This window comes from Lucilia cuprina, chromosome 4 (assembly GCF_022045245.1).
Source record: "Lucilia cuprina isolate Lc7/37 chromosome 4, ASM2204524v1, whole genome shotgun sequence".
Lineage (NCBI taxonomy): Eukaryota > Metazoa > Arthropoda > Insecta > Diptera > Calliphoridae > Lucilia > Lucilia cuprina.
The window spans coordinates 15,567,711-15,579,965 of record NC_060952.1 but is presented as its reverse complement, the minus strand read 5'-3'; the positions used below and the strand labels follow the sequence as shown (position 1 = coordinate 15,579,965).

The window sequence follows — 12,255 nt, the reverse complement described above, 5'->3', positions numbered from 1 at the left end:
AAAAGGGATTTTCACAAATTGGCGCCCAACGTAAAGCATTTAAAAAATGCGGATACTCAGTAGGAGGTTTCTTTTAAGGATACGATATGTCCTGGAAGGTACATAAAAGTACCATGCCTGAGTAGCGATCGATCTGTAAAAGTGGCTGATTACTGAGGAGAGTCAATAGGATTCAATTCAATTCAAATTCTGAACGAAAAGCATGATCCGGAAACATAGTTAGTTTAGAGTTCATTTGTTTTTGTTTTCAATGAGAGGAGATGCGATTCTATGATTCTCAAATTTATATTAATGAGTAAATTGTTCAATATTAAACTTTTAGACTATAGCTTAGGAATGAAAATGACACAATCTTGACATTGAATAAATTTATTTGATTTTCTTTAAAAATTGAAAAACAATTATAAATTTTATAGTGCAAAATCTAGAATAATATATTCATTTTTCTAAATTTTAGTTAGAATAATTAGAACAATAGTTATTCAATTGATTATTGTACATCGGAATTAAGTTCTCAACACTATTAGTTTTGTTATTGTCTCCATACTACGAAATGTCAACCAAAAGATTCACATATTGATTTTGATCTGAAAAAGAAAAGTTGTATTTATCAAAATTTTATATCAAAAAAATTAATACTAATACTGATAATTGTATATATAATATTAATGTACTAATTGATTTCGTATCTATCATTAACTAATAACACTCATACGCCAACTGGACAGACAAAACATTTTTATAATTTTTTTTAGGAGAACAAATTACATACATGAAATTTAATTTTCAAATTTGACAATATATAAAACATATTTCAGTCGATATTAACAAATAATATTCAAATAAGTAAATATTTATTAATTATTTCACTATAGTAAAATATATGAATGTTGTTCGTTTATTTCATGTTCTTTCGAAATTAATAAGTTTTTGTTCAGAATCCCATAATTGCCTAAATACAATTATACAATCATTTCAGCTTTATACATAATAATATTATAATAGTTTTGTTAGATATTCTCGCATTTAGTAGAGGATTTAAAGTTCTTTATAACATCGTTTGATTTTGTTTCGATTATGAGTCAAAGGAATCTAAGATCTGGTAGAAATAGAAATAGGAATATTAATATTTGGGAAACAGCAACACCGACAACATCGCATAGTACTCAAAATACAATTCCCGCTCAGGTTTCAACGAACAGTATTACTCCTTTATTAGGTTTTTCGCAAGGAACTGGACCACTAACTCATTCATCACCAGGGAGTGAAAGCAACATTACGACTCCTACATATAGTAGCTTAACAGCCAGAGAAATTACCGGTCAAGGAAATAATACTGTAAGACGTAATTCAGACAATATGAGTCAATCAAACCGAAATTTACCTACAGTTAATGAGGAAACTAATCCAAACGCAGCGGTCAACGAAGATGTTAGGAAATATGTTAGTGCCTCAATAGAATCTGTTCAAGAATCTATCAGGCGTGAGATGCAAAATATGCAGTTGATGATACCTCGTCTAATTATGGAATCATTACGTTCCGAACGTGGTAATTCATTAGATAATGGACAGAATAGGTCTTATGTACCAAACAACTCCCAACAAACTCCATTTAATGTCAATAATAGAGTGCAACAACAAAATCCTCAAATATCACAACAGCAACAACATTTCCTCCCACAACAACTATTTAACAATGATTCGCAGAATTTGTCCAATACAGAATATGACCATCGACAGTACCATTTTAAACCTATAACACCAAATCAATTGGAAAAATGGGGTATAAAATTCGACGGTATTAATAAGTCACTGACAGTTGAAGACTTTGTCTTTAGAGTAGAATCCCTGAGGAACGATTATAATTGTCCATGGGACATTTTGATGAAAGGTTTCCACCATTTAGTAATCGGTGCAGCTAGCACTTGGTTCTGGTCGTTTCGTATGAAACATCCCAGCTGTGATTGGCATACGTTTAAATACCACTTCATCAAAAAGTTCCGAAATTTTGACAGTGACTTTGAAATTCAACGAAAAATCATGGAACGCAGACAAGCTCCAAACGAGTCAGCGGATTCTTTCATATCCGAAATAGTAAGACTCAAAAATCAAATGCGTTTTCATATAGATGAAAGTGAGTTGGTTAAAATTATTAAAGACAATTTAAAAGATGGTTTATCCCAACTCCTTTTTCCAATCAGAATAGAAAATTTAGACAATCTTCTAGAAGAATGCAAACGAGCGGAGAGAAATATAGCAAAACGGTCTTCTCATAGAATGTCGATGGGTAATCCTCGAAAACTGTATGAAGTAGATTTTTATGAAAGCATAGAAGAAGATGAACAAGTCCGACAAGTCGAAGCATTGCAAAAAGAAAAGTTACCTTCTAAACAGCTTACTTGTTGGAACTGCAAAACATCTGGTCATTCATTCATTGAATGTCCAGTAGTCCAACGAAGTGTGTTTTGTTATAGGTGTGGGTTCGCCGACGTCACTAGCCCAACTTGTCCGAGATGTGTGGGAAACACCAAGACGAACACGCGGAAAACTGGGCCCTCGTGTTCGAACCAAACCACCTCCCAGTAAAGGACAATTTTTTAAATTTTATGTTAGCAAAACAAGACCAGACTAAGGAAATGACAAAAGCAAAGAAAATAACCAATATGATAGATAATTCCAATAGCGAAACTGAAAATAATCTTCCTATAACAGATAATGATCACTTTCACCATGGTTTGAATCCCAATCGGACATACAATCAACGACTAGAGAACTACCATAGAATACGTTCCGAAATTTTTAAAGATTATGTTCCTATAATAAGCCAGAAAATCAAGAAAACAAGAGATAGATACTTAGCAAGAAAAGTGGAGAGAAAAATAATAGCATCTACAACTATAGGTAGCGAAGACGATATCAGACCATATATGTCAGTCGAAATAAATGGATCAAAATATCAGGGACTTTTAGACAGTGGAGCCTCTGTAAGCTGTCTTGGCAAAAACTGCATAGAAAACGTAAAACAAATGGATACGAAAATACTCGACTTTAAATCGTCTGTGCGAACGGCTGATGGGAATCAACACTTAATAATAGGAAAAATCTGGGCAAAAATCAAATACGGAAACAAGTATGTAGAAATGGTACTATATTTGGTGCCAAAGTTAAGCCAAGAACTAATATTAGGGTTTGACTTCTGGAACAAGATTGGTCTAAAGGTTTCATTTGAGAATAAGATGGTTGAGGAAATTTCTCTTACAGAAGTGGAGGAATCGAAGATGCATCAGTTAACAACATATCAGCGAAGAATTTTGGAAAACGTTAAGTTATCGTTTCGGTGTTATAAACAGTATGGTTTAGGAAAAACCAATATCGAGATACACACGATAGACACTGGAGATGCTTTAGCCAAAAAGATGAGACACTACCCCGTGAGTCCAGCTGTCCAAAAACTAATCTACGCGGAGCTCGACAGGATGATCGAACTGGACGTAATCGAAGTAACGACTGGAGCAGAATGGAATAACCGCGTAACATTGGTTATAAAGCCCAATAAAAACAGGCTTTGCCTCGATGCTAGGGAGCTCAACAAAGTAACGAAAAAGGATGCTTATCCTCTCCCTAACATCGATGGGTTACTTGCTAGGCTAGGCGACACTCACTTTATCTCATCAATCGACCTCAAGGATGCCTTCTGGCAGATCCCTTTGGATGAGTCAAGCAGACCAAAGACAGCGTTCACAGTTCCGGGAAGGCCACAGTATCAATTCAAAGTGATGCCTTTCGGACTGTGTAACGCTGCTCAAAGGCTCTGTCGATTGATGGATAAAGTGGTGCCCCTGAGCTGAAGGACAGGGTTTTCATCTACCTCGACGACCTTCTGGTTGTGTCATCTAACTTTGAAGATCACATGGACATGTTACGCACTGTCGGAGAGAAATTATCAAACGCTGGATTAACAATAAACATAGACAAATCGAAATTTTGTTATCGTGAATTAAAGTACTTGGGATATATAGTTGGCGGTGGAAAACTGAAAACGGATGAGGGAAAAGTTAAGGCTATTTTAGATATAAAGCCTCCTAAAAACCAAAAGGATGTGCGGAAATTCTTAGGGACAGTAGGGTGGTATCGTCGGTTCATCAATGATTTCTCCACATTAACTGCACCTCTTACCGATACACTTAAAAAAACTCCCAAATTTCAGTTGACACCAGAAGCCTTACAATCCTTCATAGAGTTAAAACAAAGACTTGTCACCAGCCCCATATTATCTAGTCCAGATTTCGAAAGGCCATTTTTCGTGCAATGTGATGCCTCTAATGTTGGAGTAGGAGCGGTACTCTTCCAAAAAGATGATGAAGAAGGCGAACATCCAATAGAATATTTCTCTAAAAAACTAAACAATGCACAAAAAAATTACTCAACGACAGAGAAAGAATGCCTAGCCGTAGTATTAGCCATTGAAAAATTCCGACAGTATATAGAATTAATGGACTTTACTGTCATAACAGACCATTCTAGTCTTAAATGGCTAATGCGACAGCAGGACTTGAACGGAAGACTAGCTCGTTGGAGTCTAAAACTTCAAGGGTTTCGATTCAACATAGAGCACAGAAAAGGTACCAAAAATGTTGTCCCCGACATGTTGTCGAGAATGGATATGGAGGAAGTTTCTACTGACCATAAGACTTTAGTTGATTTCAACTCAGAATCCTTTAAAAGCGAAGAATACTTATCCCTTATCGATACTATTGAGCAAAATAAAGATAAGCTACCTGATTTAAAAACAGATGAAGGTATAGTATATAAGAGAATAAGGTTCAATAGAAACGACTTGAATAGTGAAGATGATTGTTGGAAGATTTGGGTACCTAGTGAATTGACGAATAACATAATTGAAAGGGCACATGTGGATAATACGTCGCATAGTGGAATCGCTAAAACTCTGTTCAATATACGAGAATTTTGGTATTGGCCATCTATGGTAAGGCAAGTGAGGGAACAGGTTAGAAACTGCGAGACCTGTAAGGAGATAAAACATCCGAAGCAAACCTTACGTCCACCAATGGGTAAAGAAGTGAAGACACAAAGACCATTCCAGAAAATCTACATAGATTTTCTAGGTCCATATACAAGAACAAAATCAGGAAATACTTTCATCTTTATTGTATTGGACCACAATACTAAATTCGTTCTTCTCAAGGCACTATCGAAAGCTACCACCAAAGCTACAATAAAATTTTTACGAGACGAAGTTTTTTATAAGTTTGGAGTTCCAGAAATAGTTCACTCGGATAATGGCAGACAATTTACCTCAGAGGCATTCAAAGAACTCCTTGTACAGTTCGGTATAAAACATATGAGAACACCGATTTATTCACCTCAATCTAATGCCAGCGAGAGAGTGAATCAGTCCATACTCAGTTCCATAAGAAGCTATTTAGACAAGGATCAGACGAGATGGGATGAAAATCTAGCAAAAATTGAATGCTCCTTAAGGTCTACGGTTCATTCATCTACTGGGGTTACACCATATTTTTCATTAACGGGCTACAACATGATTACTCACGCTGACGCCTACGAAATATTGAGAAAATTAAAAGCAGCTGAGGATGGAGAAATTTTAATATTACCGAAATCGTCGCGAATGCAATTAGTACATCAAAATGTAAGCGAAAAATTACACAACGCCTACCTTAAAAACGAGAAATCCTACAATCTAAAAAGTCGAATAATAAAATATAAACCTGGACAAGAGGTTTACAGGAAGAATTTTGTCCAAAGTAATTTCACCAAAGGGATTAATGCAAAGTTGTGTAGGCCGTGGCTGAAATGTCGCATTCGAAAGGTAGTTGGAAATAATCAGTATGAGATTGAAAACCTTAAAGGTCAACTAATAGGCGTATTACATGCACAACACTTAAAACAGTAAAGTGACCAAAAAGATATGAGGTATAATTATACTCTAATACTAATTTCCGTCTACACTTTTTGATTTGGTCTTTCTAGATTTTCATTTATGACTCGCCTATAGACTTCCCTTGTCGCTGTTAGTAAAAATGTTCTCATTTAGATTTATTTCCAAATGCTTAAAACTTTCAGTTAAAGTCAGTTATTCAGTTTCAGCTTAGTCCTTGGCAGTTTATTCAGTTTTTATTAGTTCATTTATTCACCTTCAGTTTAGTGATTTTCAGTTAATTAAATTCATTTTAGTTCTTTTATTCAATTTAAATTTATGTATCTCAATTTAGTTCAGTTATTTAATTGTATTTATTATCAGTTTATCCAAATTCAGTTTCAGCTTATTTTCAATTTATGCATTTCAGTTTCCGTTTATTTCAGTCATTCAGTTTCAATTCAGTTCAGCTTATTAAGTTCGAGATTACATTTGTTTAAACATCAGATCTATCCGAAACCTATGTATAGCAAACCTAAACATTTTCTATTATTTTTATTCCGAACAGCCTTTGGAAAATAAATTTCACTTATTTCAAAAACGAAAAACTAAATCTCTTTAGCCATAACATAGTAAAAATCTCATATTAGACAGAACCACAGAATAGTAATCAAATTCGAAATCTAAACATAAATCATATATAAAACTCTTTAAATAGTTATACCAACTCACTTATGTTTAAATGATGATCGACATTGATAGTTTTCATCGGAAGATATAATATGTTTCCATTTCATTGATCCTTGTTCCAAAAATCAGAATGTAAACAAACAACACGTTTTGTATCCTACAGATGAGTATCTGAAAGTAGAGATTGTTGACACATTTTTTATGAAGGTCGTGGCCTTGATCAATTTGTTTTATGTACTTACCTTTGAATAATTTCTCCCAAATCTTTTAACTCCACAGGCTTTGTTAAAAGAATTGGCTTTGTGACGGTTGGTCAATAATATTTGCCTTTTTTTTATTTTCTTTATATAAATTATTTTATTTTAATAAAAATTTCCACAAATTTAGTTTTTTTTTTTGTTCCTTTTTATGTTTTTCCGTGTTATGTCTTTCTTCTTGTTATGAAAATCCAAGTGAATGGTTAGTATTATACTTTGGAGACTAACTAATATATGATGTCAATTTTGACAGTGACGTATAGGTGGCGGTGACGTAAGTAAGGAATACACTGCAAGGTTGCATTTATACTTCACCACCCGATCAAATGACCTTACATTGTACTTGAACGTTACCGAAACACGTTGGAAGTGACGTCACCGTTAAGGCAAGGGACTCACATGTAACGATAATGACTAGTCATTTTGTGCCAACAGTCAAATCGAACAGAAGTCTAGGAAAGAAATTCATTGTGAAAGTGATACTTGCTTAACATAAAAATTGTCAGTCTTTGAAAGTCTAACTTAATTCAAGTTGATATTCGATAATTGTTATAAATTTGATTATTTTAAAATTTAATTTAAAAATACAAAGAGGAAATATTCAGGTAATTAAAACAAAAATATAACAAATATTTATCTAATTATTAACCAGAACCATTATAATTTAAATATTTTCAAATCTTATTTTTTTTAAATCAAATATGTAAAAAAATTTTAAATTTACCCATTTGAATTATAAAATAACGAGATTGAATGCTAAATTTAAAATGTTTTTGTTTAATTTTTAATAATTCTTGTTATTATTTGATAAAAAAACAAAAAAAAAAATTTTATTGAATGTTTTTTGATGTTATCCACATCATATAGTGTTGTGAGGCTTTTTGTTAATGCAGAAAACAAATTTTATTCAGATTCACGGCAGAGCCATCTATGCCTCAGATCTCGGATCTGGGAATCGAATAGCGTGTTCACGCACCCGTTAGAAGGCTGAGCTCATATTCACCACCAAAAAATCAAATAATTGGACCACCTGGTCGAGGGAAGATTTAGGTTCCACTCTACAATTTGACATAATATATGTTATCATATTCAACCACCAGTGGATGGTAATTCAAAATCAGGGTGAGCCGTAAGGAAATAATTGCAACAGAAAAACGGGAAAAATAGATAAGTAAATTAAAAATCTGAAACACGTAATATAACCTAGACCGTTGACACATTGACCGTTACATGTCACACACGTGATCTCCCGTGACATTCACACGGAGGTCAATAGTGTGACATTGAAAATTCATATATCACTAGAAAAGATACATAAAATATAAGAAAGAAACAATTTAAAATTAAATATTTATAAATTTAGACATATAGAAAAAAAAAGAGAAAAAAATCATAATAATCAAGTAGCTGAAGTTATGATATCCTAATTTAACGTATTTTGTCGTTGGCCTTATGTTGTTGTCTTCTAAAATTCTAAAATATTTTATATTAATATTATAATGAGAATATAAAAAAAAAAAAACTAAAACTAACATAAATTTATGTTCTTTACCATTTAACCAATACTTAAATCTTATAGTATAACTTTAGATTGTAACATTAATAACAACTCGAATTAAGCAGAAAATGATTATGTTTAAAGATATGATTCATAATTGCTAAAGTATATGATTAATTAACTATTCTTATAATTAATCAAATAATTTAATTGTTTTTTTTTGAATAATTTGATATTCTATTTTCTTGTCAGAACTTTTATGTCAAAAATAAAAAAAAAAAAGAAAAAAACAATTCTGAATCATTTCCTCTAAAAATAAATAAATAAATATATAAATAAATAAATAAATAAATATATAAATAAATAAATAAATAAATATATAATTAAATAAATGAATAAATATATAAATAAATAAATATATATATAAATAAATAAATATATATATAAATAAATAAATAAATATATAATTAAATAAATGAATAAATATATAAATAAATAAATATATAAATAAATAAAAATAAATATATAAATAAATAAATAAATAAATAAATAAATAAATAAATAAATAAATATATAATTAAATTAATAAATAAATAAATATATAAATAAATAAATATATAAATAAATAAATAAATAAATAAATAAATATATAAATAAATAAATAAATAAATAAATAAATAAATAAATAAATAAATAAATAAATAAATAAATAAATATATAATTATATAAATTAATAAATAAAAAAAAAAGAAAAAGAGAAAAACCTAAATAGTACATAAATATTCATTTCTTAACAAATCTAAAATAATTATAAAATATAATTAAATACCTGTTAAGATATGAAGAATCTAATTTTTTTTAGTAAATATTCAGATACATATATATAAACCCAATATTCAAATTTAATTATTATTTCTTTTGTGCATTTATTATTATTAATTTTTTTAGTAATTTCTTTTATAATTAAAAAAAAAAAAAAAAAAAAATCCTAAAAATTATATTATTATAACATTATGCTAATTTTCTATTTTATTACTATAAAATAAATTGTTGTTATTTAGAAATATAAATTAAAAATAAATGTTCTAATGTTTATATGAAACTAGGTTAAAGATGTGCTAAACTATATCTGAAAGGTTGATATGTAGTTGAACTTAGGAAAACTAATAGAGAAGTTTTTAGGGACATTGTTCAAAAATTTTTTTACAGGCAAGAGTGATGTCACGGATGACTGATACCAGTCATTGTGGGAGGGTGGCCTGTACAGGAGCATTCCATCTAATCCTGGAGACTTAAGTCCATTAAGGTCAAGTCTGTCATTTTGTCCGATCGTCTAAAGTCTGTCCGCTAACTACATCAGGTGATACGAACAATGCAATCTTATTTTTTTATTATTTCATTTATATGGCATGAATTTGTAATTGTGAAAATCTACGGAAAAACAACCCCCCCATTTCCGGCGAGCTACAGCCGCAGCTAAGACCAGCATGCCATTTCCGTTCAACAACAAAAAGGGATTTTCACACTTCAGAATAAAATGTGGCCTAATAATTTTAAAAATTTGAAACAGAAATCATTGGAAAACCGTTAAAAATTATAAAGAAAACATTTATTATATAAAAACTAAAATTTTATGATTTTCCCACGATCAAAATTCATTCCACCATTTCAGATCGGCGGATTACAAAAAGCTCGAATCGAAAGCTTATTAATCAATCAAATGACAAACCTATATGGCAAAGAATATAAAGAGTTTGGACTATGTACTAGGAATAAATTCAATATTGCTAAAAAGTTTTGTAAGTAAAATTAAATAGTTTTGTAGTGAAGTGATAAATAATTTATCGCCTCCAGGTTATCCTGAGGTTGTTTAGTTTATTGAGGAGTTATAAAAAATTTAACAAACAATTTTATTCCACCATAAAGCCACAATTGTATTTAATGAGATTTTTGGCAACTTTTTGGACTTTAACTTAAAAAGTTTTATTTGAAAAATGGAGCTATTAGCAAATGTTGAACATTGTCCTCTAGATCTACCGAAAAGAGCAGACAGCAAACATATGATTAATAACAAAGTGTACGGAATGATAATGTTGTTCTAAAATGAATAAATGAAATGCGGCATAGAAAAAGAAACAATAATCTAAAACCGGCAAAGTTGTAAATGATTTTTACAAAAGTTCCAATAAAAGAAGGAACACAAAAAATTTGTGCGAATGTAATATGTATGAAGAAAAAAAAAACAACGAACAACAATAACAACTAACTGTCAATATATGATGTTCTCATATAAAAAAAGAAAGTAGGGTCACTAATGACAGATGTTGTTGTTAAATATATGGGTGGAGAAGAGTGAGAGATGATGACTAGGATGAAGGAAAAGATAAAGTAGTATAGAGTAGAGTAGAGTGCGGAGAAGGGGAGCCCAATAATGACATACAATTTGTAAGGCAGAATGAATGGAAATTATTAAAGTTGTGGTGTTTAAAATGTTAAAATCTATAACAGCATCGACTACAAAAGCAATAGAAGAAATATACTAAAATGAAATATTTTTACAACTAACGCAAAATGTACAATAATAAAAAACACACTCTCTAAAATAAGAAAGAAAAAAAAAACGTGACAAACGAACAAAAAGACGAACGACTCCTCCCGATTTTATTTCACATTTTTTCTTCTGTGGTATGCTGCATTGAACTTTTACAAAGTTTATATGATGCTACATATTATTTATTGCTAATTGTTTTACAAACTATTAATCGATTCTTTAAAATTGCAAATAATTTTAAATTATATTGGAACTTACCTATACACAACTGTTTAAATAACTGGTGATAGTTTACTGTCTAAATATTATTTCTTTTTATTCAGTATTTCTTTAAAACTTTTTATTAATAATGGCACATTTTTAGTAGTTTTTTCTTTCGAATTTAATTCGCACGTTTTTTTAAAAGAAGCGAAAACAAACTAAACTCTGTCACAGGCACGCATTTCAATACATTCAGCTTTAAAAACGTAAAAATTTCATTCACCGTTATTTGTGTTTTTTTTTATTTCGATTTTATTTATTCATTTATTTTGTGTGACACTTGTTCGTTTGGAATTTACTACTTTTTTAATTGTTGTTGTTATTTGTGTTTAATATAATATAAAAAAAAACAACTACAACCACTTTGTAACAGTTTTTTTGATTATTGTAACAATAAGTGAACAAAATTATTTGACATAAAATTTATTAATTAAAACACAAAATACAATTTTATTCAACAGCAGAGTTGTTTCTTTTTATTTCTCAAGAAATTAAAAATATATTAATTTTTTCCAAATATTCTGCTTTTTAGAGGGTCTAAGTGCTTGAGAAAATAAAACCTCACCTTTCGAATAAAATCAAGAGACTGTGCAGGATTTGGAGGAATTGAAAAAAGTAAATTTTCTTCTGGTTTTATTCAAAAGGAGTGTTTGTTGGTTGTAACATCAGGCATGTTGCATAGGTTGCGTTCGATGTGGATGTGAGTTGCCAATGTGTAGAGAACATTAAAAAAATATGATTGAATCCTTCATAACTGGAAAAAATAAAAATATGAATTTAGTACTTTTTGTATATTCGGACGTTTAATTGGTGAAAATTGTACATATTTTTGGTATTTTTTTTATAAAACATTGTTTTTTGGTTTATTAACTTTTGCAACGATGTTGCAACTTTTTGGAACAGAATTTTTATTTCGTTAATGGGGAGGAAAAAAGTACCAAAAGGGGTAAAAACGAAAAAAAATGATTTTTTTCAATTTGTACCGGTATTATTTGGAACACCGGTACCAAGTGATATTTTTTGGTACTTCTTCATTCTCCAACTGGCACTTTTTGAGTTTTCTATGATATTGGACTTTTCTTGACTTTTTGGTTCTACA

General features: G+C 30.3%; 1 protein-coding gene across 3 annotated transcripts in view; it reads right to left on the bottom strand.

Moving 5' to 3' along the window:
• The window catches only part of LOC111690762 (cytoplasmic polyadenylation element-binding protein), a 65,198-nt gene extending 53,342 nt beyond the window's left edge, over positions 1-11,856 (bottom strand). For 2 of the 3 annotated variants that reach the window (XM_023453317.2, XM_023453318.2), the window contains exon 1: positions 11,154-11,856. The gene's annotated coding sequence lies outside the window, so the exon portion shown is untranslated. Of the gene's footprint in view, positions 1-353; positions 588-6,631; positions 6,761-6,831; positions 7,299-11,153 lie in introns of those variants that run through there. The other variant, XR_006940539.1, reaches the window with a different exon arrangement.
• Positions 11,857-12,255: the final 399 nt, after the last annotated feature.